Here is a 27,308-nt window from a genome sequence, read left to right on the forward strand (position 1 = left end):
GTTTTGGACCAAACCCTCAGAAATTATCAAACCTTGCACGTCTAGGGCGAAGGCAACTTCGAACTTGGCTAGATGACTCTAAGTCTAGTGAATGCGGAATATTGTATGTAAAAAGCTAGTTTTAGAAAGAGAGGGAGGAAGAAAGCAAATATTGCTCAAGAGAGAAAAGAGAGAATTAAGGATGAGAATTGATAGTAACTGATGATTCTGAAAACAGGGATTCGGACGCTATTTATAATGAAAATAGTTCGGAAAATCATAGAATTTGATAAGGAATAAAACTCCACGCTGTCGCCAGGAATTAACTCTGTCGCGACGCGACAATGTTTGTCGCGAGGCGACAGGGTCTGTCGCGCGGCGACAGAGTCTGTCGCGTGGCGACAGACTTGTCGTTTGGCAACAACCTGTATTAGCGCGTTTTTCTTCACGCGGAATCTGATCTTTAATCAACTTGATCTACGGAATCCGTACAGAAGATAAAATACATATTTTTAAGATAACAAAACAATATTTTATTCCAAATAAAAATCTATTAAAGATAATTAATTATTAAATCTAATAATATTAGAATTAAAAAGAACTTTTTAGAAACTTCTAGAAAACTATAATTAATCCTAATAATTTTAGGAATATTAATTAATATTGGGCCCTCCTCTAGATCATTGGGCCGTATTAAAATAATTAACCAGGCCCAATTTAGTATTTTGGCCATAACTTCCTCAATATTCATCGGAATCGGGCTTATAATATATCGTTGGAAAGGTCTTTTCGAGCCCCATCCATCTACACTATTATTGGACCTTAATTATGGACCAAACTAAACTGGTTCGGCTATTTTCAAATAAGTAAAGTCATTTTCAAAAACAGAGAGAAAAGAATTTAATTAAAACTAAACCGCAACACTCGACTTTTAAATCACTTTCACCTAATTCGATAATAACACAACGTGCAAGGCATTCATCACTGGGTTTGGTTTTGGGGAGACACAAATGGGTGTCTACAGAAGCCCCCACTTTGACTGAGTTTGGAGAAACTTATGTTTCGGAAAAACGAGAGTCAAAGTATCGATAGGGACGGAGAATGATTCAAAATATTCTGCAATTCCAAATCATTCTTATAACGCCGATACCTGCAAACTAATCATTAGTTAAAACAGATAAAAGAGTTAAGAAACGCGTATCTTGCACCGTCGAGCACACGTCTCTGAAAGTAACCATTTTGCTGTTGCATTTGTATGTTGTTTGTGACAACCTCCACAGTGCCTCGTGAACGCCATCGTTGAAGATAACCATATTTCGTTGCCTTCAATATTCTTGGTGACAATCCTCCACAGTATTTCGGGAACATCGTCGAAAATAACTGTATGTCGTCATCTTCTAGGTGTGGCCGTACGTCGCCACGGCAGTACGTCGCCGCTATAGACAATCTCTTCTTTACCTTGAGTGACCGTCGAAGGTGACCTTACCTCGCCATCTCCACTATTTGTGACACTACCTCACCACGACCGTGCTTCGCCGCTAGACAACTCCTCTCTATGTTGAGACATTGCCAAAGAATCATTTTACCTATTGACCCTTAACATCATTATTTATCGTTGCTTTTTATATTTGTGCCAGTACTTTGGTGCTTTTGCCTTTGTAAACCATTACTTTAGTGCATCTATTGAACCAATATTTTGGTGCTTTATTTGTTGAACCATTATTTCGGTGCCTTATTATGAGCCAATACTTAGGCGCTTTAAGCTAAGTGAGACGATCTTTCATCAAGTAGATCACTCAGTGCATTTCGATCAAGCTGACTAAATCATGTCAATTTGCTTAAAGGGGCTAACCGGCGTACCAAGGAACCCAAATTACTAAACTAGGCTCACAAAACCATAAGGAAGAGCCCAACACTCTGTCGCCGCTCCAGCGCTGGCCAGAAGTGCCTGTCGCGAGGTTTTGGTTCTGTCGCCGCGCGACAGAGTCTGTCGCCTCGCGAAAATTCTGTCGTTTGGCGACAGAATCGGGGTTTTAAACCCGTCTTCCTCTTCTTTCTCATTTCGCTGCTCTGCTTCAGTTTTTCGCAAAAAACTTCAAAAATCTCGTTCTTGCTCGTCTTTCAACCAAATTCGTTCAAACTTGTTGCAAATCGAAGCTTTTCTCATCTAATTTCCGGATCTATGTAAGTTTTGCTCAAACTCTACTCGGTTTTTGATGAATTGTCCGTTCTTGTTCGCGTTTTTTCCGAAAATTCAAAAATGTTCTTGCTTAATTTGCTTTGTTTGTTGAATTTTATGCCTTGAATTTGTTTAATTATGCTTGTACATTACCTTGGGAGTATTTTGAGACTTGTTTGACTCAATTTGGTGAAGAAATGAAGGATTCACCATTGTTGGACCTCTTAAGGTCGTGAAGAACAATGTGGGTCGTTCTTTGCATTTTTACTGCTTTTACTTGCACAATTTGTCACAATATTCATCATATGTTTGCAAGAAATCGTTTATTTGCTTAAAGAACACTTCCATGCTTGTTTGAAATTTTGCTCTGTTTTAGTACTACGTACTCTGTTTTTGCGAACATAGTATCATGCGGCCTAGGCGAACTTTAGATACTGTAGAGACTTAAATTTAATTACTTTTACATACTTTAGCATGGCTAGACGACGTGGTTCCGGTTCTCGGTCGAGGGACACGCGTCGAGAGGACGAGCCCACCAGCGAGGGCGAGGACGTGCCTTCTACTTCCAGGCTGGGTCTCATGCCTGATTGGGACGAGCGCACCTTGTTTCACGCGCCGGTGCATCATTTGTCGGAGCGGATCCGACGAGGTCTAGCGAGTGGGAGGACCCGTAGCCATGGCTCGGGTAATTCCACTATCATTTCTCTGTACGACAACTTCATCTGCCGCGATGAAGGGCTTCGTCGTCTTTGGGAGTCATGTGGATTGACTCCCCTGCTGCAGGCCACCCGGGCCATGTTTTCATACGATGGGGGTAACCTCGTCGTTCGGGCTTTGGTGGAGTTCTTTTGGGACACCACCAACACTTTTCACTTTCCATGGGGTGAGATGACAGTCACTCCAGCTGACTTTAGTCTCATCACGGGGCTAGAGTTCCAGTCTACTCCCCTGCCTTTCGATGCCGGTGTCACTGTTTATTCGCCGGAGGTTCTGGAGTTATTGGGGCCGATCGTTATTCGGGCCCAGGCTGAGGCTCAGTCGGGACAGCTGAGTTCCCGATGTATTCGTCGCTGCACGTTGGCTGCAGCCTTCGAGGATGATGCGACTACCCGAGAGCAGCGGGTGCGCATCTTTGTACTGATTCTGCTATCAGGGATGTTTTCCCCTGATCGAGGTAGTAGAGTACTACTATACTACCTGTCCGCTGTTCGCGACCTCCAGTTGGTCGGGACATATGACTGGGCCAGCATGGCCTATGCTGATTTTCTATTGGGCTTGCGGCGCTCCTGTCGTCACAAGGCCCTGTCTGGAGAGATTGCCCTTTCCAGTTTCTGGAGGGTCGTAGAGGTACATCTCTTTTTCCTTTTTAGGTTTTAACTCTAGATTTAGAAGCACAATCTTTACTGATATTCATTTTTTGTATAGATCTGGTTCTACGAGTATTTCCCCTCTCTCGCACCTGCGAGGCCTTCTCCTCGCGTGCTCCCTATTGCTGCCAGTTGGGGAGGCAGCAGAGGTCCGCCGGAGGTGCTGCGCCTTCGAGAGATGATTCTCACGGTAGGTTTTTTTTCAATTCATACTTTTCTTTTATCATCTTTTGGTGTTAGTATCTTACTTAGTAATGTTTCAGGAGCCTAGCCCGGTCTATCGACCTTGGGCTGCTTTCCCTATCTCTGCGCTGGCGGCGCAGTACACAGCTGAGCGTCGTTACTTTCTGGGGACGTACGACGCGGTGGTCTACCTGGGGGAGAGGGTAGCCATTCAGCATTCCTCAGATACTTTTGTTGTTCCCGCTCCTCCACCTCGGCATATGTTCCACGATGCCTTACAGCGGGATCGTGCTGGTGGGCCTTCCCGGGGTACTCTTTGGAGGTCTTACGTTCTCCTTGAGCAGAGCTACGAGGAGGACTTACTGCCGTTGCCGGCGCCGGCTCCTGTCCTTTCTGAGGAGGCAGCGGTATGTTTTCATTTATTTGGTTTATCTTTCTTTAGGTAGCCCCCAAGTATTTTTCTAATCTTTTCATTCTTAGCAGGCTGGTCCTAGGGAGTTCATCCCTCCGAGGATGTCCATACGCTACCAGGGAACGTATGGACCGATCGAGGAGCTTATTCCGCCAGCTCCAGAGGGAGAGCAGTTTGTGGAGCGGTCTATTCCTCGTCACCAGACTCGAGTAAGTAACTTTTCCCATACCATCCTTATGTTTACTTTATAATTGTTACTGACTTGGTTACTTTGGCAGTTTTCTCGTGAGGTGGTGACGGCTATGGCTAGGTGCATAGATGCCTTTCGCAGCCAGCTTGTGAGGTTGCGGAACCGTGCTACCTGTCGTAGCAACGACGCTGGGGAGGTATTACTTTTGCTTTTATTATTTTTGACTTTATTTTTTGTCTGCATTTGCTAACTCTGATTTACTTTTGCAGGGACAGCCTATTCCTTCTCCACGCACTCGGTCGAGACCCGAGCCTAGGAGGGAGACTACTAGGTCCGACTCGAGGCGTCGCCGGACTACTTTAGGTGGCCGGGGTGGTCGTTCTGAGGCCGCAGCTGTAGAGGACTCGGCGTCATCACCTGAGGACGTTCCGACCGGGCCGACCGTTCGAGGTGGGATGGGTGGTGGGACATACGAGTTTGGCTCGTCGTCGCAGCAGCCTTTGCAGCCCCAGCCTCCTTCCGTCGGATTTCAGGGTGAGGTTAGGTGGCCTGGCCCTGAGCTGCAGTTCGCGCCGCCTGGTGGTTCAGGGGACGATGATGGACATACTCCGCGGAGTAGGACATTTTTCGATACATTCGGCATTCCTCGCGACTTGCGACCTCCGGCGCCATAGTTGTACCTGTGTCTATTTTTTTTTTTGACTTTTGTAGGACTTTATCTATTGTATTCATATGACTCATGTACTAGACACTTGTATATATATGCACTTTATTATTTATTAAACATTTTATTTGTCTGATTTATTATTTGTGTAACAAATGTGTTGTGCATATGAGTGTGTGAAAAAGTGTAATTTTTGCGCGAAAATTTTCCGTCATTTTTAATATTAGTGGAGGGTACCGACTCTCTCCCCCAAAAAAAGAAATGAAAAAAGAAAAATGAAGGAAGAAAATATGATAAGCCTAAAATTAATTAAGCTTAATATGATATAATGATAATAATAATAATAATGATAATAATAACAGTAATAGTAATAATAATAATAGTAATAATAATAATAAAGATAATAATAATAATGATATTAAGGGTATACGAATAGGAATAGAACAGTAAGTCAAGTCAAAGTCGAAATCAAGTACGTAAAAACACGGTTTCCTACGCGTAATAGGTGTCGCTGCAAAGAAATAAACTGGTGCCGCGTAAATCATCCTGTCGCCACGCGACAGGGTCTGTCGCCACGCGACAATTTTGTCGCCTGGCGACAGACACGCTTTCGTGTTTCCTACAGGAATTGAAGTCTGTCATGAAAAAAAAGGTTATAAATAGCCCCCGAATCATCCGTTTACTGCATAATTTAACCAGTTTATTAATTAGTTAATTAACTAGAAATCATGCCTTTAGCTAAAAGAACTTTTTGTGGATACATGGATGAATGGTGTCGTCACTTAACTGCTAAAGATAAAAAAGCATTAGATATTTCTCATATGGGGGGTATGTTTGGGATCAAGGGGATGAGTCTTGACATTGATTTTATTTATTCTGCCATAGACTATTGGGATATTGATACTCATTGTTTCAGATTTTTCCATGATGAAATATGTCCTTTACCGGAAGAATTTTGAGCCATTATAGGTTATTATTCCACATATCTTGCGGTAATGTCTAAAATCAATGAATATTATTATAAGGATTTTGAACGCTTTTTTGATTTGAGGGGTACGGCTTTAAAACATATAGTTCATGGTAACATAGTTGATTTGACAAAATTCGCACATTATTTTTATGATAATCCTAATCCCGATTTCCGTGTCTATAAAAGAAGGGCTTTTCTTTATTGCTTGTTTAACCAATTGCTCCTAGTTAGTGGTAAGGATAATGAAGGCCAATCAATGATTATATCTGTTATAGAACAAGTTGAATCTGGGAGAAATCCAATGCCACTAATTGTTGGAGAGACTATGCTATGGTTGGATGCATTAAGAAAGAATTCAAGAGCACCTTTTCGAGGTTCTCCAATTTTATTACAGGTATAAAATAATGCTATTTTTAATTTATCAAGAACTAAAGAATATTATTTTACACTGTAATACTAATTAAATACATATTTTGCAGATATGGCTCATGGAGAGGTTAAAGCTTATTAATCCTCCTGACGATATACACACATATGTTCCAAATTGCATAGTTCGGCGAAAGAAACGATTTTTGAAAATAGGTCGCCGTGAGTGGAGCAAGGTGTTCGCTGCTGGTGACTTTACCATAAACTGGATTGTTCCTTGGTGGAAGATTGAGGCGATGATTGGTTGTAGTAACCAAGCATATTGTCGTCTCCCGAGCTTGTCGAGATTAACTTTTTATTTTCCTTGTAGAGTTATGAGACAATATGGTCTTGCACAAACCATCCCTACAAGAGATCTCCGCCGTCCTTATGAATTTCCTGTGTCACAAGAGATTGAGCGTTTTGACGGATACTGGAGTGGTAGGCCCTTATGGGAGGTGATTACCCACAAGGAGCCACCTTGCTTGTCAAATAAAGTGAAACAATGGCTTGATGGAAGATTCCAAAAATCTCAAGTCAAAATTGAGAAGACCAATGTGAAGGATCGTTTAGGTGATAAAAAGGTTCCTGCTAAAGAAAGTTTAGGGGAAAGGATTGAATTCAAGACTCCTATTATGCCAAAAAAGAAAAGTTCTAAGAAAAATCAAGGAAAAAGAAAAGTTGACTCTACAAAGAAAGAGACTTGGGTAGAGAAGAAACATGGAGTTCTAGCGGAGGGAGAAACTATCTATACTAAAATAGAGTGTAGATCTTCTAATGGTTGTCTCCTAGCAAAGGTTATGGATCAAGAGGAAGAGAATGAAGACACAAATTGGAAAAGAATCAAGAAAGAGAAAAAAGATTAGAGCATTGCTTTTCCTTTGATTTGTTAGACAAAGTTAATTTGTTTTAGTTAATTTTTCAGCTTTTATTTTATCAATGATGTACTTTCTTTATTAATTAACAAAATTTCAGCTTTTATTTTAATTAACTTTCAATTAAAGCAATGAAAACCATTACAACATTTATTTTTCGGAGAATTAATTCGAGTACGGAAGTCGAATAAATTTCCAGAATATGTGAAACTGGTCCAGACACTCGCAGAAAACTGGCGCTGCCATCTGATTCACTGTCGCCGACGATTTGGCTCTGTCGCCTGGCGACAGAGTTTATTTTCTGGCGCCAGTCTTGAAATTTTGCAGACATGCGTTTTTTTACTTCGGGGATACAGAATTTGAAGAGATTAAAGTGGCCGCACCCTGTATGGGTTGCCTACGTATCCTTTGCTTAAGGAATCAGGCCAAACGTAGCTCTCTTGAGTATTTCACTCAAGTACTTATGGGTAGTATTTCTTAAGTTGGTCAAGGTTTGTCATGTTTGAAAATTCATTGCCATCCATATCAGTTAATTTAGCCGCGCCTCCTGACAAGATTGTTTTGACAATATATGGTCCAGACCAATTAGGCCGGAATTTGCCTCTTGGATCTAAAATATTTTTCCTTAATGCTTTTAATACCAAGTCCCCAACCTTGATATTTCTAGTTTTGACCTTTTTATTGAAATGTCTAGCCATGCGGGTTTGATAACATTGAGTATGATGTAGAGCTTCTAGTCGCTTTTCATCGAGTAGGATTAGCTCTTCATATCGTGCTCTAGTCCATTCGACTTCATCGAGCTTACTTTCTAACGCAATGCGTAGAGAAGGTATTTCTAACTCTACAGGTTTTACGGCATCCATTCCATATACTAAGTTGAATGGCGTATTTCCTGTTGATGTTCGGATTGACGTGCGATAACCCCACAGTGCGAAGTGAAGTTTGTCAGGCCAGTCCTTATAATTTTCAGTCATTTTTTCAATGATCGTTTTCAAATTTTTATTAGCGGCCTCAACTGCTCCATTTGCTTGAGGTCTATACGGGGAAGAATGGTGATGTTGAATACCATACTTTTGTAGCAATTCTTCACATTCGGCTTGAAAGTGAGTTCCGTTGTCACTTATCATTTCATACGGGACTCCGTATCGACAAATTATGTTTCTTTCGATAAAGAGTGCTACATGTTTGGCGGTGAGTTTGGCATATGATTGTGCTTCCACCCATTTTGTGAAGTAATCTATTGCAACTAAGATGTATTCGTGACCTCCTGTTCCGGGAGGTGTAATTTTTCCAATTATGTCTATTCCCCATGTAGAGAAAGGCCATGGTGAAGTGTAGGTGTAGAGAAGAGAAGGTGGGATATGTTGCAAATTTGCGTAAATTTGACATTTTGGGCATCTTTTTACATATTGATGACAATCTTTATTCATGGTAGTCCAGTAATATCCTTCTCGCATTATTTTTTGGACTAGCATTTTGCCATTAACATGTGTTCCACATATACCTTCATGGATTACTCTCATAGCTCTTTGAGCATCTTTTTTGCCTACACATAATAGAGCTCGACCCTTAGGTACCCTTTTGTGTAGTTCATTTCCTATGAGTACAAACTGGGAAGCTAAAAGTCTTAATGCTCTTTTCTCTCTTTTGTCAGCATGAGGAGGATATTCTCCTTTGGTGACATAATTTAATATATCTATGAACCATGGTTCTTCTTCAGGTTCCTCTTCTTGAATCACTTCATCATCTTCATTAGCTTGAATATATGCTGGTTTATGCCTTTTTTCTATGGTTAAAGGCATTTGCTCAATTTCCTTAGGTATTCTAACCATTGAGGCTAGTCTTGCCAAGGCATCGGCGAATTGGTTTTCCTCTCTAGGTAGGTAAGTGTATTCCACTTTTTCCAATTGATCGGTGAGAGTTTCCAAATACGTTTGGTAAGGAGCTAAGCTTTCACTTCTTACCTTCCATCTTTTGGAAATTTGATTAATGATTAGGGAAGAATCTCCAAATATCCGGAGTTTCTTTACGCCTAAGGCTAAAGCGGTTTCGAGGCCTACCACACATGCTTCATATTCGGCTGCGTTGTTGGTGACGTCGAAATCTAATTTAATGGATATAGGGACATGTTCTTCTTTAGGTGATACTAACAAGACTCCTACGCCGCATCCCTTTTGGTTTGAGGCTCCATCAAAATATAGAGTCCATGTATCATCCTCTGTCATCATTAAACTTTCATCTGGGAATTCATTCTCTTCTAAGGGTGTCAAATCTTCTATTGCGAAATCTGCTAGAAAATCCGAGACCACTGATCCTTTAATCGCCTTTTGAGGCATAAACCTTATATCGAACTGGGCCAAATTTACTATCCATCTTGAGATTCGCCCGTTAAGTGTAGATCTTTCGAATAGGTATTTAAGGGGGTCCATTCGTGAGACTACGTAAACGGTATGCACGAGCATATAATGTCTTAATTTAGTTGTGGCCCACACCAACACGAGGCACAGCTTTTCCAATGGTGTGTAGCGTGTTTCATACTCGAGCATCTTCTTACTTAAGTAGTAAATAGCATTTTCTTTGCTTTCTACCTCTTGTGCAAGCATAGCTCCCATTGTTTCCTTTGTGACGGTTAAGTATAGTCTTAAGGGTATTCCGGGGAGTGCTGGAGCTAATACGGGAGGATTCGAGAGATAGGCTTTGATCTTTTCAAGGGATTTTTGACACTCATCGTCCCATATGATTGGTACATTTTTCTTAAGCTTCTTGAATATTGGTTCGCATATCGTGGTTAACTTGGATATGAACCTACTTATGTATTGCAACCGGCCAATAAATCCCCGAATTTGCTTTTCGGTTTTGGGTGGTGGCATGGACATGATTGCTTTAATTTTGGTGGGATCTATCTCTATTCCTCTAGAGCTTATGACATATCCCAAGAGTTTCCCTGAGGTAACTCCAAAAGCACATTTGGAGGGGTTTAATCTCATGTTGTATTTTCTTAATCTTTCAAAGAACTTTTTTAAGGCTATTGGGTGTCCTTGGCGGTCTTTTGATTTTACGATCATATCATCCACGTAGACCTCCACTTCTTTATGCATCATGTCATGGAGTAGGGCAGTTGCTGCTCGTTGGTAAGTAGCACCCGCGTTTTTTAACCCGAATGGCATTATCGTATAGCAATAAGTACCCCAAGGTGTTATGAATGTTGTCTTTTCCATATCTTCTTCAGCCATGAGGATTTGATTGTATCCTGCGTACCCATCCATAAATGAGAGAAGTGCATGGTTTTCTGTATTATCTACCAAAATATCGATGTGTGGTAAAGGGAAGTCGTCCTTTGGACTTGCCTTATTTAGATCTCGATAGTCGACACACATTCGAACTCTACCATCTTTTTTCGGAACCGGGACAACATTGGCGACCCATTCGGGGTATTTGGATACCCTGATAAAACCTGCAGTTATTTGTTTTTGTACTTCTTCTTTTATCTTAAGAGCCACGTCGGGTTTCATTCGACGTAACTTTTGTTTTACAGGTTTCATTCCTGGAATTAATGGTATTGTGTGCTGAGCTATTTCTCTATTAATGCCTGGCATATCTTCGTATGACCAAGCGAATACATCGATAAATTCTTTAAGTAGATTAATTAAATCGGTTCTTTCTTCTTTGTTTAGTGTTAGTCCGATTTTAACTTCTCTTTTAATGGTTGGATCTTTTGAGATATCAACCGTTTCTGTATCCTCAATTATTGGTGTCTTATTTTCAAGTGTTTCCATTGCTTTAATTATTTCTTTATCATTTTCATCATTAGTTAAGCAATGCTCGTCATCTTTAGATAAAGAAAAATAAGAGGAATACGGGGAAGAAGACATATTATTAAATTCAGAAATCATTACATCAAATAAAGAAATGTCCGTCGGGACTTGATTGCTAATTATCCTAGGAGTAGAAATAGAAGATGAGGGTGCTACAACTAAAGACTTAGAAGACTCGATAGGGGAAGACTCGAACTCAGACTCTGACTCAGACGATTCTTCGAACATTGGTCCTTGTCCTGTAGTTACTGAAATCTTCTTTCCATTCGTAGTGGTTATCTTCACCGTCTTGCGCCATCCACGCTCTTGATCTTCTATTGGAGTGATAAGTTCGGAGGGGTCAAAATTTTCACTTTGGAGAACTGCTTGGATAAGTGAAGAATCATCCTCCGTGTATCTTGATTCATTCTTTTCTCTTCCAAAGAGGAGTCCCATGACATTAAAGTCGAAACAAGGAGGTGCCTTCTCCTTATAAATTGGAGCTGGGATCTCGTCTAGGAAGCAACAATCCAAAAAGATTTCGAACCCGGGTTGCCTTATACCATTTACAACGAAGGGTTCAGGAAATTCATGACAAGGGTAGTCCTCTCCTTCTCTTATAAATTGTCCATTTAAAGTGAGAGGATATTGATCCATGGGTATTTCCTTTTTTTGTGTGCGGGCATTTCTTCGTGCTCTCGATTTTTCCTGGGCCCGCTTAAGGTCTTCACGAGTTGGTTCAAAACCAAGTCCGAAAGTATCCAATTTAGGGAGGCCAGGTAAGCCCATGTGTTTAGCTATTCCTTTCTTCTTTCCTAGAGTCATTCCAGGAAAGTGTCCTTGCTTTCTTAGGATAGCATTCGTTGTCATGTTTGAGTGGAGGTCGTAATGAAGAGGGGTCCTTTCATCTTCCTCTATTAAGGAGACCTCTTCGCTAAAGCCCCACAAATCTTCATCATTTTCATCATGTTCCACATTAATTAGTGGATTTTCTACTGTTTTAATTCTCATAGATGAAGCATCAATGGTAATTGGAATGCCTCCAACTATAGCCTTTACTTGTTGATGAAGAGATGAAGGGACGGCCTTTAAATCATGAAGCCAAGGGCGTCCCAGTAGTAAGTTAAAGGATGCCTTGATATCTACTACTTGAAATGTAGTGGCATGCTCAATTGCACCCGCCGTTATGTTCATGGTAATTGTCCCTAGTGCTTGACGACGTGAGTTACCATAAGCTCTTATGCCCTGGGTTGATGGGGATAAATCCTCATCTCTTATTCCCAAAATTCTTGCGGTTCTAAGTGGGCACTCATTAATTGCTGAACCGTTATCCACAAGAGTCATGGGGACGTTCATTCTTTTGCATATGACTGTGAGGTTTAGAGCTTTATTGTGTTTGTCACCTTCCGGTGGTAAATCTTTATCCGAAAAAGTGACTAAATTGATTGGACTTGGGAGGTCACTCGTGAGGAAGTTAGCAAGTCCCTCAGGAGTGGTGTCCGAATCTATGCCTACTTTAGCCAGCGCATCCATGACTGCAACTCTATGTTCTCGAGATGTGGCTAAAAGTTTCCATACATTCATTTCCACTTTAGTCTTTTTTAACTGTTTGACAACATCGTTGTCTTCTATAATAGGCACGGGAATTTGCTGAATTGAAGGTATAGGTTGTGTCGAAATGGGAGGTTGTACTCTCCCGGACCTGGTGAGGACATCTATGGGCGAATCCTCCTCATCCCAAATGTCACTTACTGGGTATATTGTTGATAGAGGAGTTTCTTCAATGTCTTTAAGGTAAACATCCTCATCGTCACTGTCCCATACTCCATTAATCATGGCATCTTGTGGAAGTTGAACTAATTTCTTCTCATCAATCAAACGTTGAACCAAGTCCTTAAACTTGAAGCATTGCTCTATTGTATGTCCCCCTGATTGATGATATGAATAATAATATTTGTCTATTCTTTTCAGTGATTCAAATGGTCTTGGTTCGAGAGGTTGAATTTTTCCATTCTCGAAGAGCATTTTGAACATGTTTGTGTATGACGTCCCAATTGGAGTATATTTTCTATTATTCTTTTTGGGAGTATCAATTACTTGGAGAGAAAAAGGTTTCTTTTGCTTAGGTGGGGGTCTACTTTTAAGTAACTCATTTTTCTCTTTTATAGCCTCAAAGGTTTGTGAGATCAACTTTTTCAATTCTGTCAATATTAATGTCAACGCCAATACTTCTTGCTTAGTTGCAGGTTCCTGACCAGGGAATTCGAGAGCATCTTCGAAGATTTCTTCTTCAATGGTCTCGATAGGCTCTATGAGGCTAGATGGGTCCTCTTGGTTTTCTTCGTCGGAAATAGCCAAAGAATCTGATAGTGGTGCAGTATTGATACTTGGCTTTTTACTTGCAGGAGGCAATGGGAGCTTGTTACTATCGATCAAGTCTTGAATAGCTTCTTTTAGTCTCCAACAATTTTCTGTAGGATGACCCCTACCTTGGTGATATTTGCAATGTGCATTTGGGTTCCAGCTAGCCGTTCTCCTTTCGACAGGTGGGTCCCTAAATGGTCCAATAGGAGTTATAAGACCTTTTGCATGTAAGCGATCAAATGCGGTGTCATAACTCATACCAATAGGAGTATAATTCTTCCTAAATGGTTTCTTTTGTCCTTGATTATTATTCATTGCCAAAACTTCATTTAGAGGAAAAGTGCTAACATTATTTGAGTGGGTAGATTTGGATGAAGAAGGATTGTCGTTCTTCTTATTTTTCCAGCCACTACTTGAGTTGTTATTAGCCACTTTCTGTTTAGCAAGGTCATCTTCAATATTAATTCCAATATCATATACAGCTTTGAAAGTGTTTAAGTTGCTTTGGTACTTAAGGTGCTTAGAGTATTTTTCTTGGAGGTTCTTAATGAACATCCTAACAGATTCTTTTTCACTAGGCACTTCAACCATTTTTGCAGTAGTTTCCCTCCATTTATTAAAGAAGGAGGTGAAACCTTCATTTTCTTTTTGTTTTAGCATTTCTAGTTCTCTATGATCGGTTTCAACTTGTATATTGCATTTATACCTTTCAATGAAAGCGCTCACAATAGATTCCCAACTAGAGGTCTTTTCTTTATCAAGTGAAAAGTACCACTGTTGACATACAGCTTCTAAGGATAATGAAAATACAGAATGAAATGCTTTTCTATCTATCCCTTTAATACTCATTACAGTTTCAAAAGCTCTTAAATGAAAATAAGGATTGTCCATAGCTTTGAACTTAGGGATGTCATTGGGATTGAACTTTTGTGGAAGAAGGTCCTTATCCACCGAGACCCCTTGGGAGCTAATCTCTTGAAATCTAAAGTCATTGGACAGTTTGCCCAAGCTTTCCTGGATTAGGTCCATTTGTTTTTGTTTTTCAGGATTACTTATTTGCAGCGATAGGTTTTGCAACATTTCAGCCAAGTTGGCTACCTGTCCCTTGACTTCATTAAGTTCTTCTTAACTAGCCATTGCCTTCTTAGCTTTCCTTTTCCTACCGATTGGTTTGTCGAAAAGTAAGACTTGAACAAAAGTGTTGTCCTTGATTAAACGCCCTTCCTTTCTTGACCACGCGTTGTAATTTAAACCATATTTGTTTTAATACTTGACTCTACTTGACTTGACTTTATGTTCAAAAGATTAAAAGAAAAAGAAAAAATGGGATATATATTTTAAGGGAAATTGAAAATTGGAGGATTAATATCCGACTTACCCCCCTAAAAAAAATGACGGAAAACACGCATTCAAGACTCCCTAGACATGGTCATAATGTGACAAACATGTTATGTGTGTGCTTTATGTGTATGTGAGTGACATGCTTTGACTACTAGTGTATGACCATAGGACTTTAAGTGCCTAAACTCAAATAAAGACTTAAACATGGTTTGAACCATTAACAAACTGATTAATCCGATTAGTAGACCGTTAATTAGACTCGTCGTGATGACTCGAGCAAGAAAACTGGACTGTCGTTAAAACAACAGGACTGTCGCCACTGTTTAGAGCCTGTCGCCAGACGACAAAATTGTCGCCAGGCGACAGACGCTAGACTGCAGCGCCACAGTCCAAATTCCTGCGCCATTGCTGGAACATTAATTTGGACTGTTTCCAGTAATTTTACTCTAAATGGACATGCCTAAAGTCGTACTAAGTCGAATCGATTAATTTATTAGCCTTTAATTAATTCAAAATTAATTAATTAGACAAAGTCCTTTTAGTCATTAGTCAATTTTATTCAGTCTTTAACACAAGTCAAACAAACGGTTAACACATATATAATATATACAAACAAAGGCACAAGTAGTTCACATAGTCACAATATGATGAGTTTGCAACCTAACCATGGCTCTAGTTCTCTAAAGGTCGAGGATATGGGTTAAGTCAAAAAGGTCCATGGTTAAGAATCCATATGCATTGCACACAAGCCTACCGTGAGGGTTGGAGCGAATGGACAGGATTCCGCGAGTTCGTGATGAAATCGAACTCGACGCCACGGTTTGGTGGATTCACAAACATTACACGTACCAAAATCTGAACTTTGCACATGATAGTGGAATATTCCATTGGGCAGGTGAAGCGGGAACCCCCAGAGGGTTATTTCCATATGTAGAACACATATGGGTTCAGAAAAGTGAGAAAAGAACTCAATCAATAAGCAAAATCGAGCCAACAATGCTAGAAATGGTCAAAGCAAGAAGGCAGACCCTGGCTTGGTATTGGAAGAACTTGGCGCCAGACTACAGGGACTGTCGCCAAGCGACAGAACTGTCGCCAGGTGACAGAAACTTTTTACGGGCGACAAGCCCTGTTTTCTAGACGCTAGTTCCTACATGCCTTGGCAAGTTTCTGTGTTCTTCGAATTTTCCAGATTTCGCATCATCTTTTCGATTCTAGTCATGAAAGATATTTCTCAAATTTCCTACGTGTAAAATTCCTATGGATTGACTCATGGGGTGCTCCCATGAGGACCTTTTAATGCATATGACAATAATGTTAATCAAATCGCGCACATGAAATACTTAGAATTTTTCGAGTCTCATCCGCTCATTCTAAATAATTGCCAAAATTAAATAAATTTCAGGAATATAAATAGAAATCCTCCCCAGTGGAGTCGCCAAAAACTGTAGGGAATATTTCAAGCATTATGATAACCCCAAACTTGAACCCCACTGTGATCATACACTAAAGTACGATGGCGTTCCAAAGGGAAAGACAAAGAGCAAAAAGAGTCGCCAACAAGTTTTAGGAACTTGTAAACCCAAAAGACAATCCAAAAGGACCATCAACTACTCCATAAGGTCTTGAACCAAATAGGGTCCGGGGATGAGGGTACGAATCCAATCTACAAAAGAAAGGACCCGCCCTATAAAATAGGCCTCTACTTTGTTCTGCTCGTATTCATGCGCGCTTTTCGAATAACATACAAACATTATATTAAACCTACCCTGTTTATCTATGTTGGTTGAATATTAATTCACAAATAATACTATTATTAGCGATCACTTGAGTTAAAATCACATTAGCCTAAACCAAATTAATAATTATCTTATTAAGCGTGATTTCAAGTACAAATTCCCTTTAAACCTGCATAAAAGGCGTGATCAAGCAATAACAATAAAATATATCAAGCAACATAATAACAACCAATAATAATAATAATAGCATGATAAGGCATAATAAAGCTTAATAATAATAACAAGATCCTAGGCATGATACTAACAAGATTAATAACAAATCCTAGCATGTCACTAAACGACAAAGATCAAAGCTTTAAACCTAACATGGTACTAACATGATATTAGAAATAATAAAGGCATCCTAAACATGACACTAGAAAGCATTAAATAACATCCTAACATGATACTAGAAAGCATTAAAAATATCCTAACATGATACTAGGAATTAAACATTAATAAACATGCTTTCTACATTGAAAGAGAGTAATAAGATTACATACTTTGAAGCCTCGTACCTCTTTCTAATAACAAAATACACAAGTTAGTAAACTTCAATGAAAATAAATAAACAATAATTAAAGAATTAAATTGAAATCAAGTTAAATAAAGTTTTGACTAGTTTTGGACCAAACCCTCAGAAATTATCAAACCTTGCACGTCTAGGGCGAAGGCAACTTCGAACTTGGCTAGATGACTCTAAGTCTAGTGAATGCGGAATATTGTATGTAAAAAGCTAGTTTTAGAAAGAGAGGGAGGAAGAAAGCAAATATTGCTCAAGAGAGAAAAGAGAGAATTAAGGATGAGAATTGATAGTAATTGATGATTCTGAAAATAGGGATTCGGACGCTATTTATAATGAAAATAGTTCGGAAAATCATAGAATTTGATAAGGAATAAAACTCCACGCTGTCGCCAGGAATTAACTCTGTCGCGACGCGACAATGTCTGTCGCGCGGCGACAGACTTGTCGTTTGGCGACAACCTGTATTAGCGCGTTTTTCTTCACGCGGAATCCGATCTTTAATCAACTTGATCTACGGAATCCGTACAGAAGATAAAATACATATTTTTAAGATAACAAAACAATATTTTATTCCAAATAAAAATCTATTAAAGATAATTAATTATTAAATCTAATAATATTAGAATTAAAAAGAACTTTCTAGAAACTTCTAGAAAACTATAATTAATCCTAATAATTTTAGGAATAATAATTAATATTGGGCCCTCCTCTAGATCATTGGGCCGTATTAAAATAATTAATCAGGCCCAATTTAGTATTTTGGCCATAACTTCCTCAATATTCATCGGAATCGGGCTTATAATATATCGTTGGAAAGGTCTTTTCGAGCCCCATCCATCTACACTATTATTGGACTTTAATTATGGACCAAAATAAACTGGTTCGGCTATTTTCAAATAAGTAAAGTCATTTTCAAAAACAGAGAGAAAAGAATTTAATTAAAACTAAACCGCAACACTCGACTTTTAAATCACTTTCACCTAATTCGATAATAACACAACGTGCAAGGCATTCATCACTGGGTTTGGTTTTGGGGAGATACAAATGGGTGTCTACACATATCCACCTTGTTCTCATCATGAACATTTATTAATTTATACACGTTCTCTTGAAAATTTTCATTCTTAATCCACCCTTCGTCATCATCATAAATGTATGGCAAGGCACTAGATTTTACAATAGAATGCACTTCATACTTGGGAGAGGGATTTGAAACATGCATGAAAGGATTATTGTAAGAACAAGAAGAGGCATCATGATCATATGGATTGCAATGAGAACAATAGCAAGGGGATGAAGTATTGGTCAAAGAAGTGAAGGAAAAGAAATTTTCTAGAGTTAGTTTAGCATACAATGTCATTTCCCACTCATATATATCTATAGCTAACCACTTAATAAAACCCCAATCAAAAGATTTTCCACTAGATAATATAGACTCAACAATAAACCTAGTTTCTTCATTTAGACCCTCATAAATCACTAAGCACATATCCCATTCTTCAATTCCATGATTAGGACCCACAAAGTCACCAAACCTATAATAGTCACAGATACATACCGCATTCTCTTTTGTAGTGACCGGGATAGATTACCACAATAGAAGCAGCGTATCTACCTCTTGTCATTGAACTCCTTCTTCCTTGGCCTTAGGGCAAAATTAGCCTTCTGCAAGAATAGGTCTTATGGAGCTCTTGGATTCCTTTAAGGACTGTGTATTCCGATTGGCGGTGAGTCGCATTTTAAGCCCCACATACCTCGAGTGAAGAGAGCTAAGAAGTATGTGAGCCGCTTGCTCATCTTCTACTGGTTTGCCAATTAGCTCCAGATGGTTGAATAGCCTTGTCATGTTAATTACATGAGCTTGAAGTGGCATTCTGGGCCTAAGTCTCGCATTTTAGACTTTACCCCACACCTCTTGTCTTTCTTTCGAGAGACAACCTTCTTGCGATGGCTTGATCCTCATTTTGGAAAGTGACCTAGTCACATCCTCTACGAGACCGTCATAATTGCCTCTAGCACTCTTGGTGACCCTTTGATTGACTACATCCTCAAGAGCTTTGAGCATCATGTCCGGAAAATAGCTGGAGAATATCCCCTTCCATTGATCCAGGATGGAGTTTGCCATGAGTTGTGAAACTCTTTGGCAATCCATACTCCATTCTTCATGAGCTTCATCACTCCTGATACGTTTCGAGTAGAAACTAGGGATCGGAGTGTCCAAAATATGCTCTAAGTAGCAATTTTTGAGTGTCTTTAGGAGTTCATCTTCCCATTCCTTAAAGTTCACCAAATTTAGTGAAAATGGCAACTATTCGGGAAGTTCCGGGTGCATAAGGTCGTTGTCATTAGTTGAAGACATGATTCTACAATTGAAAGAATTTGAAATAAAAAAAACTATTCAAAATACTTAAATAAGATTGAATTTAATTCATGCATATTTCAATACTTATTTAATGTCGTATATATTTACACATAAAATTGTCCCCGTTTTGTGAAAATAAGGCGATTCCAAGATCCAAGGGATCAACATGTATTTTATTTAGACATGCTTTGGCTTGTCCTAACACTTGTTATCCCAAGGTAAGCATTGCCTTGCTAATGGCTCCAAGCCATTCTTGGTTAGATAATCGTCACATCCAATACATCTTGACAATGTATCTCTTTTGCCACGGTATGTGAGGACTCCTCACTCATATCGATAAGTTCAACCAAAACCACTATGCACACCCGGTGTGCCTCACCAACCTCAAAGTAGTAATGGTGCCTCGCTTTGGCGTAGCCCATCAGTACACCCATTCGGTTTCCAAGTGATGTTTTGGAAAGGCAAGTTTTACTCAATATTATTAGAGACCTAGGATTTCTATGTTGGTTGATTTAAGTGAACTTAACTAATCATCGTAACATAATGAAAACCTAAACATGCATCTAACATATCATTCATATATAAGCACAAGCATATATATATATATAAAGCATAAGTATAAGATGCATATTGACAACTAGCATGACCCCTTGAATTCTTCATGTCTTCAAAAGATCTTCTTTTGCAACTTCATGGCTTCATCTTCCAAGAACCTTCGTCTTCAAGACTTAACCAAAATTATGCAACTACTAGTATCCACGATTAGGACTAATCTAAATATTAAGTTACAAAAGTACTTAACGGTGCGTAGACCGTATTTAGATTTACAAAAATATATCACTGCACGTAGTCCGTATTTCTATCCTAAAAGGGTCCCACTAGTTTCCATTTCATAAAACCTGTGAGAGAAAACACATTTCATTCATCCATTCACTATTTGTGAATGGCCCATGCATTTTATAACAATAAACAAGTAACAATGCATATATTACACGCGCGCACAAGTAACTAATCTAGGTGGTTAATCCAATTAACACGCCTAATTAAAACTAGTCAAAATTATTTAACCGATTATGTAATTGCGTAATTAATAATTGAAGCTCCCACTAAATTCCGCATCCAACTTAATTAATCCAATTAATTAAGCCAGTAGAACCCAAAATTTGCTAAAAGTAAATCTTGCCAATGCCGCTCAAAACCGAGGCCTAGCCTCCAAAATTTTAATTTAAATAAACAAAGTTAATTAAAATAAATAAAACAAAAAAATAAGCAAAATAGCATTGCCGTAAAACCCGGGGCTAAAGTGCCAAGTGTGGGGTTGATGATTCATATTTATATAGAGTTTATAGGCACGTTTATGCTAAGTTTATAGTAGCTTTTTAGGTCTTTTTGTTGCTTTTTAAGACGCAAATGCATAAGTTGTTTGTTTTGTGCTCTATTATGCTCCATTTTTGTTTTTCTTAATGTTTCAGGTGATTTTATAGTCATTTGGACGCTTTCGAAGTGTTTAGAGTTGATTGAGATGATATTTAGATGGAAGCCGATGAATCGAGTTTATTAATCAAAGATACCATATTCGTGAATGTTGATTTTGAGATTTATATGCATGAGGAATGAATATAGCATTCACAAGGGTCCTATGCATCTTTCGGAAATGAATTTGAGTTAGAAACGAAGAAATACGAAGGTTTGCAAAGTATCAAAAATTACCTTTTCTCACTATTTTGATCATATCTAGAGTTCTACAGATTAGATTGATGCAATTCAAGTTGCATTGGAAACTAAACTTAAAGAGATTTCCAATGATAGGTCACACGCCCCAAGAACATTTCTAGAACAAAAGTTATGGCTGTTTTAATCCAAGCTATGTACCCTGCGACCTAACCCCGCGCCCACTCATTCCTCCCTGCTGCTACTGCCAGGGCGCGGCCACCACCCTGCGGCCGTAGGTTCTGCCGAGCAGCCAAAGCAGCCCACGAGGCTTTGCCGCTGCACATCTTCACTCGTTCCTCAATTTCATCGATCATCTTCGTGCCATGTCATCATCTATCGCCCAATACTAATGCAACTTATTATGTATCTATTAATTTCTTATTTCTTTTCTTTAATTATTTTTAGATTAGTTTTAGGATAATATAAATTCTCCAAGGGATTTTATTTTTCCCTTATGCCTTTTATGCTTTTTATTATTTTACGTTCTTTTTATTTTTCTCTCTTGAACCCTAGTTTCTCATGGCATCTCCATGGATTCTTCCATGGATGATTCTTGGGTTTATTATTTCAACTCATTGAGGTATTTTTATTTATTGATTTTCATTATGTTTTATTGTTTAGATTTAGTTTTGTTTATTTATTTCATGCTAGAGTGGCTTATTTCTAGGGTATGAGAATCCATGTTTATATAATGAATCTTGATTGATAATTTTAATATTTTGATTATTGATTTCTCTAATTGATAGTGTTTTATTGTTAATCTTGCAACTTGATCAATTGTATAATTTATTCATGTTAATAAGAGTTCGAATCGAAAGATCTTACTTTTAGAGGATTACCTACAATTAGCAATTCTGATTATGTTAGCGACCGAACTACATATATTGAATTAAGAGCGTTAAGACCCGATCGTAGGCTATTGCTCTAGATAATTGATTGATTGAATTGTTATTAATATTTGATAGATTTAGAACTATAAGCATGATGAACCATAACCCTAGGTTTTTTTTATTAGTTGTTTTATTCATATTTTAATTTAGACTACTTTTCAATCCGAATTTCATGACTTGTTTAGTTTCTCCAATTTCTTAGAGGTTATATTGAATACCATCTCTCTGTGGATTCGACCCTACTTACCCTACTATATTGTTAGTTGGATTCGTACGACAACCTATCAGGGTTGTGCGCACCGTGCCCCAAGCACGTAGCATACCCACACGCACTCCCCACAACACCAAGCATGCACACACACTGCTCGCACAAGCAGCTCGTGCGCACAGCCATGCTGCCGCAGCACGCTGCTGCTAGGCCGATGTGCTGTGATAAGTGACTTTTATGTCACTTTTAGGGTGTTTATTGAGTCGTATTCCGGCTTATTTTCCAATAATTTCACCCTTTTTATCCTTTATTTATTTTATTTTATTATTCTCGTCTTTTATATTTATTTTGAGTATTTTTGCATTTTTATTAGTTTTTAGTTTATTTTTGTAGTTTTAGTTAATAATTTCCGGCTTCTCTCGTTTTATTTATTTTCTTTTAGTTTCTAGTATATTTTATTTTATTTCTTTTAATTTCTTTTTATTTTTATTATTTCTTTAGTTTTAGCATTTTATTTTTATTTTACTTTATTTATCTTATTTTATTTTACTTTATTTTTCTTATTTTATTTTATTTTATTTTATTTTATTTTATTTTCCAATATTCCCGTCGTGTTGTTTTTGGTTGTAGGTGTTTTCGGGTCCGTGGTCGATCGGGTTCAAGGTCCCCCCTAACTGCTGCCTTGTTAACCATCACCACACATTTTCTTAACCTTCACCACACCTTCCACCACAATCACACCCGCATCACAACTTTCACCAATTCCCCTGCTCCCAGCTCTTCACACAACCACAACACCATCAGCCAACGCCAATAACACCAACACCCACGCTGCTGCCTTGTGGCGCATCAGCCAAGCATTAACGTGTGGCGCGCACCAAGCAGCACCAACCTTGGCAGCCACATGCGGGCTGCACAGTAGCCCGACTAGCCTAATGGGTGTTGTCTTTGTTTGTGTGCCATACTTTCGGGATTAAACCCGAGTTTTTGCGTGACTAAATAATTATTTCTAAATTAATTTTAGAACTAATTCAATGAGCAAAAATTCAAAAATTCAAACAAGTCCAACTTAAATAAAATTTATCAAAGTGCATTTAACCAAAATTATTCCAAGAACCATTCTTTAATAAAATTGGTTTAACTTGGTGCAACAACATAAATAAGGCAACTTCTCACCATTAGTTTAATCAATTTAAATTAATCTTGAGATTTTGGCAAAGTAAGAGGGAGTTGGAAAAATATCAACTTTAATGTTCAAATGAAAAATCCAACTACTAACACTTGTGAATCCTTGAAAAATTATATCTTCCAATATGAAGATAAACAAATTTCTATCACAAGTTTAAAACTTTATGTTTGCAATCAACCAAAATGATTAAAACGACAAAGTTTAACATAAAATTCATGGAATTTAGTAACTTTTAGTTTCAATCACTTAATACAATTTAAGATTGAATCTTTAGCACTTTGGAAGCCTCAAAAATAAAGATTTCACAATACAATGCAATTAGTTTGCAATTAGGTGAAGAATAATCAATCTTTTAAGCACAAATACTACCAAGTAAATATGCTTTAAAGAGATTAACATTGCAGAAAAATAATGCAAATTAATCAAATACATAATCACCATATTATGCCATCAAAATCAAGGTAAGAAAGACATAAAAAATTTTCATCAAAACAAAAAAACCCTCGAAAAAGGCAATTCTGGTTCGAATTTGGGCAAAATCACAATCCTAAGGGATGAAAACATTTCTCAAACGTGTTTTCCACCCAAAATTCACCATTTTTGGGCAAAAATCTGGGTTTTGGGACAAAAATCGTATTTAAAACGAGATTAAAATAATAAAACCGAACCACTAATCTAATTAGCAACTTAAAACCAGAAAAATAAGCCATAAATAACCTTGAAAAAACATGATAATAAAAATAAACGAGCGAGGCTCCCATACCGCTGTTGGGGTTTGGTGAGTCCGACTCACCGCGGAAAAAACCCGAGCCAAGGATCACGCTCGCAATAATTAAAATCATAAAAGCATAACAAAATAAACTCAAAGGGTAGAATAGGAATTATACCTTTGACGCGTGCTTTGCCCGACCGATTGGGCTCTTACTTGAAAGCTAGCCCCGAAATTACGACGGCCTCTGACGGAGATCCACCCACAAAACGACTACCAACTTTAAGGTTCGTTACCTTGTGGTTAGCAAGGTCCGACCAAGCCCAAATATTAAGAGAGTTCAAGGGTTTTTGCAATGGCAATGCTCTATTCAACTCAAACTCAAGCATCAATCCCAATGCCCCAAGTTGGGTATTTATAGGGAATGATGAGAGTGTTAACTTCTCTCCCATCAATGTGGGACAATGAGATTTTCACATTTTATTTTAAAGCTAAAATAAAATAATTAAGCAAACTTGTAATAAATCAACAAGTGTCAACTATTCATGAGAGAGCAAGTGAGGACCACTTGGAGAAAGGGGACCAAACTTGATCCCCACTCTATTCCTCTCCATGTGCCACATGTCCTCCTTAAGCTCCCAATTGCTTCCCCTTGCACACGGCCCAGCTACCCGTGCCATAGCCCGCGCCATGGCCCAGCTACCCGCACTTGGAGATGCGGGATGCTGCGTGCGGCTAGCAAGCCACGCTCTCCGAGTGCGGGCTGCTACTGTACACTGCTAGCGTGCCGCGTACTCCGAGTGCGGGCTGCTGCAGCTTGCTGCCCTTGGATGTCGTGGCTGCTAGCAATTGTGCGCTAGCACGCACTAGCCAGCCTTGGCTCGGCTTGGTGCGCATGCTAGCCACCATGCTTGTGCATTATGCCCCTAGCACTCGGATTGCTCGGGGCACTCCAATGCTAGGGGTATTTTGGGAAATATTGTTGATTTATTATTATTTGCGCGTCTCGTCTTTTACCATTTTTTACTCGACTTCTGACGCTCGATTTCGACGCTATAAGCTCGAATTTCCGACGTCTAAATACTTATTACTCGGGCGACTCATTAATTCCTTCCGAATTAATTCGTCGTGTCGGTTCATTAATTGCTTGGGTGTGACCCGAAGGGTTCAGTCAACAGATCCTCAAGAACATATTGAGTAACAGATTCAGATACCTTTGTTTCTTCACGCGGGCAGCAATAATTCATCCTAATGCATTATGTCTACACTTCCAGGAATTTTCGGTCAGTGTACAGCTTCTAAAACACCTTTTCCACCTTGTAACCAGTTGCAAGATGATGTAGATACTTGGAGCAATTTGCATCGGCATCCATCTCTTTGCGAACCCTTTTTTCATGGCCTTGGAATGCTTCTCAGGAAACTCACATAGCTTAGTATTCCGGTTCAAAAAACCATCTAAAAAGCTATTAATGCTCTCCACACGTTGTGTTGTCTTTAAATCAGCCCAAAAATATTCCCTCATGAATCCAGGTACCCACATGTGACGCTCAGCGTACAAGTAAGTAAGCCACTCATTACTTTCAAGCTTATAGTGTCCAATGACGCCAATCCAACGCTTGTCAAATTCCTGCACGTTAAGACTTTCATAGACTACAGCCTTCAGCTCCTTCATCAAATCAGCATACCTGTGGAACAACCTCTCAAATCACTCAAAATAGTGAGAAATGTACTCTATCAAAAAAATTACAACGCATTTTACTTTTCAGACAAATTACACACAAAATGGATCTAAAACTACGTGGCATAAATAAATAAAATATGAAATAAAAAGAAACGCAAATAAAGTGCCATACCGTTCGCATTTACCAAGTTCTCAGGTATTTTTTTCATAATATGCCAATTACACCACTGATGTCGAGTTTAAGGCAACTTCCTCATTGCAGCTGCCTGATCCATGAGAATGGCTAGTGGAGCGCGGTTGTTCATGCAGGACAACCATTGTTTAAACATCCAACTAAAGGTATTACAATCCTCATGGGAAACTAGGGCGCATCCTAACAAAATTGACTGATCGTGATTAGGGCTGTACACCGGTCCAAAACCGGACCGGGCCTGACCCGGACCTGAATGGACCAGGACCTGAATCCTTCATTTTTAAGGACCGGAGACCGAACCTGAATCAACAAGTCCAGTTCCGGTCCAGACTTGAAAAAAATCAGATCCGGTCCGGGTTTGGACCTGAATAGACTTTATTATTATTTTTTTTGTTTAAATAATATGAAAGTGCTGACCTTTTTGGACCTGTTTAGACCTATTGTGGACCTGTTCAGACCTATTTAGACCTGATTAGACCTGTTTAGACTTGTTATGGACCTGTTTGGACCTGTTTATGGACCTATTTAGACTTATTAAATAAAAAAAAAGTAGTTTTACCGGTTTCAGGTCCAGACCTGAAATTTCCGGGTTTTACCCGGACCGGACCTGAAACCCGTAATCCTTGAATTTCAAGGACCGGGACCGGACCTGAATCTATAGGTCCGGATCAGGTCTGGTCCCAACAGGTCGGTTTTCAGGTTCGGGCCAATTTTTGTACACCCCTAATCGTGATGGTTTACCCCAACAAGGTTAACAAATGGAAGATCATACTCATTAGTTAGGTATGTTGCGTCAAAGCACACAACATCTCCAAACTCCTTATAAGCCGCACGACTACAAGCATTAACCCAAAATACATCCTTGGGACGTCCCAAAGCATCCAAACGCTGATGAGCATGGTAGAAGTTTTGGTTGTTAAATTGCATTTTTTCAAAATAGGCCATCATTGCAGTCAAATCTCCCCCTGATGTGTTCATTTTATATATATTTATCCCCGTCCCTTGGTCGTAATTGGTAGTGTTTTTGGCTCCTACGAGCCACTTTTATTACTAATTTGTGTTTTCCAGTGCTTTGGTAGTTTTGCTTGAGTTTTGTAGGAATTTGCGTACTTGGAGCAATTTCCCGGGTTTTTCGAGGAGCATCTACAAGTATTGGAAGACCGCGACCGCTTTCGATAGCCCAAGGCCGATTGGAGGGATCAAATCGGTGATTAAGGGCTCGGTTATGAAGATTTGAGGACTTGGGCCAAGTTCGGAGGCCCAAGAGTTGGAGATTTCGAAGCCCATGAGCATCGCCCAAGTCCACTCTCTCCGCCCGGAGGCGCGCCCGGCCGGG

The sequence above is a fragment of the Chenopodium album genome, chromosome 20 (genome assembly GCF_948465745.1).
Source record: "Chenopodium album chromosome 20, dcCheAlbu1.1, whole genome shotgun sequence".
Classification (NCBI taxonomy): Eukaryota; Viridiplantae; Streptophyta; class Magnoliopsida; order Caryophyllales; family Amaranthaceae; genus Chenopodium; species Chenopodium album.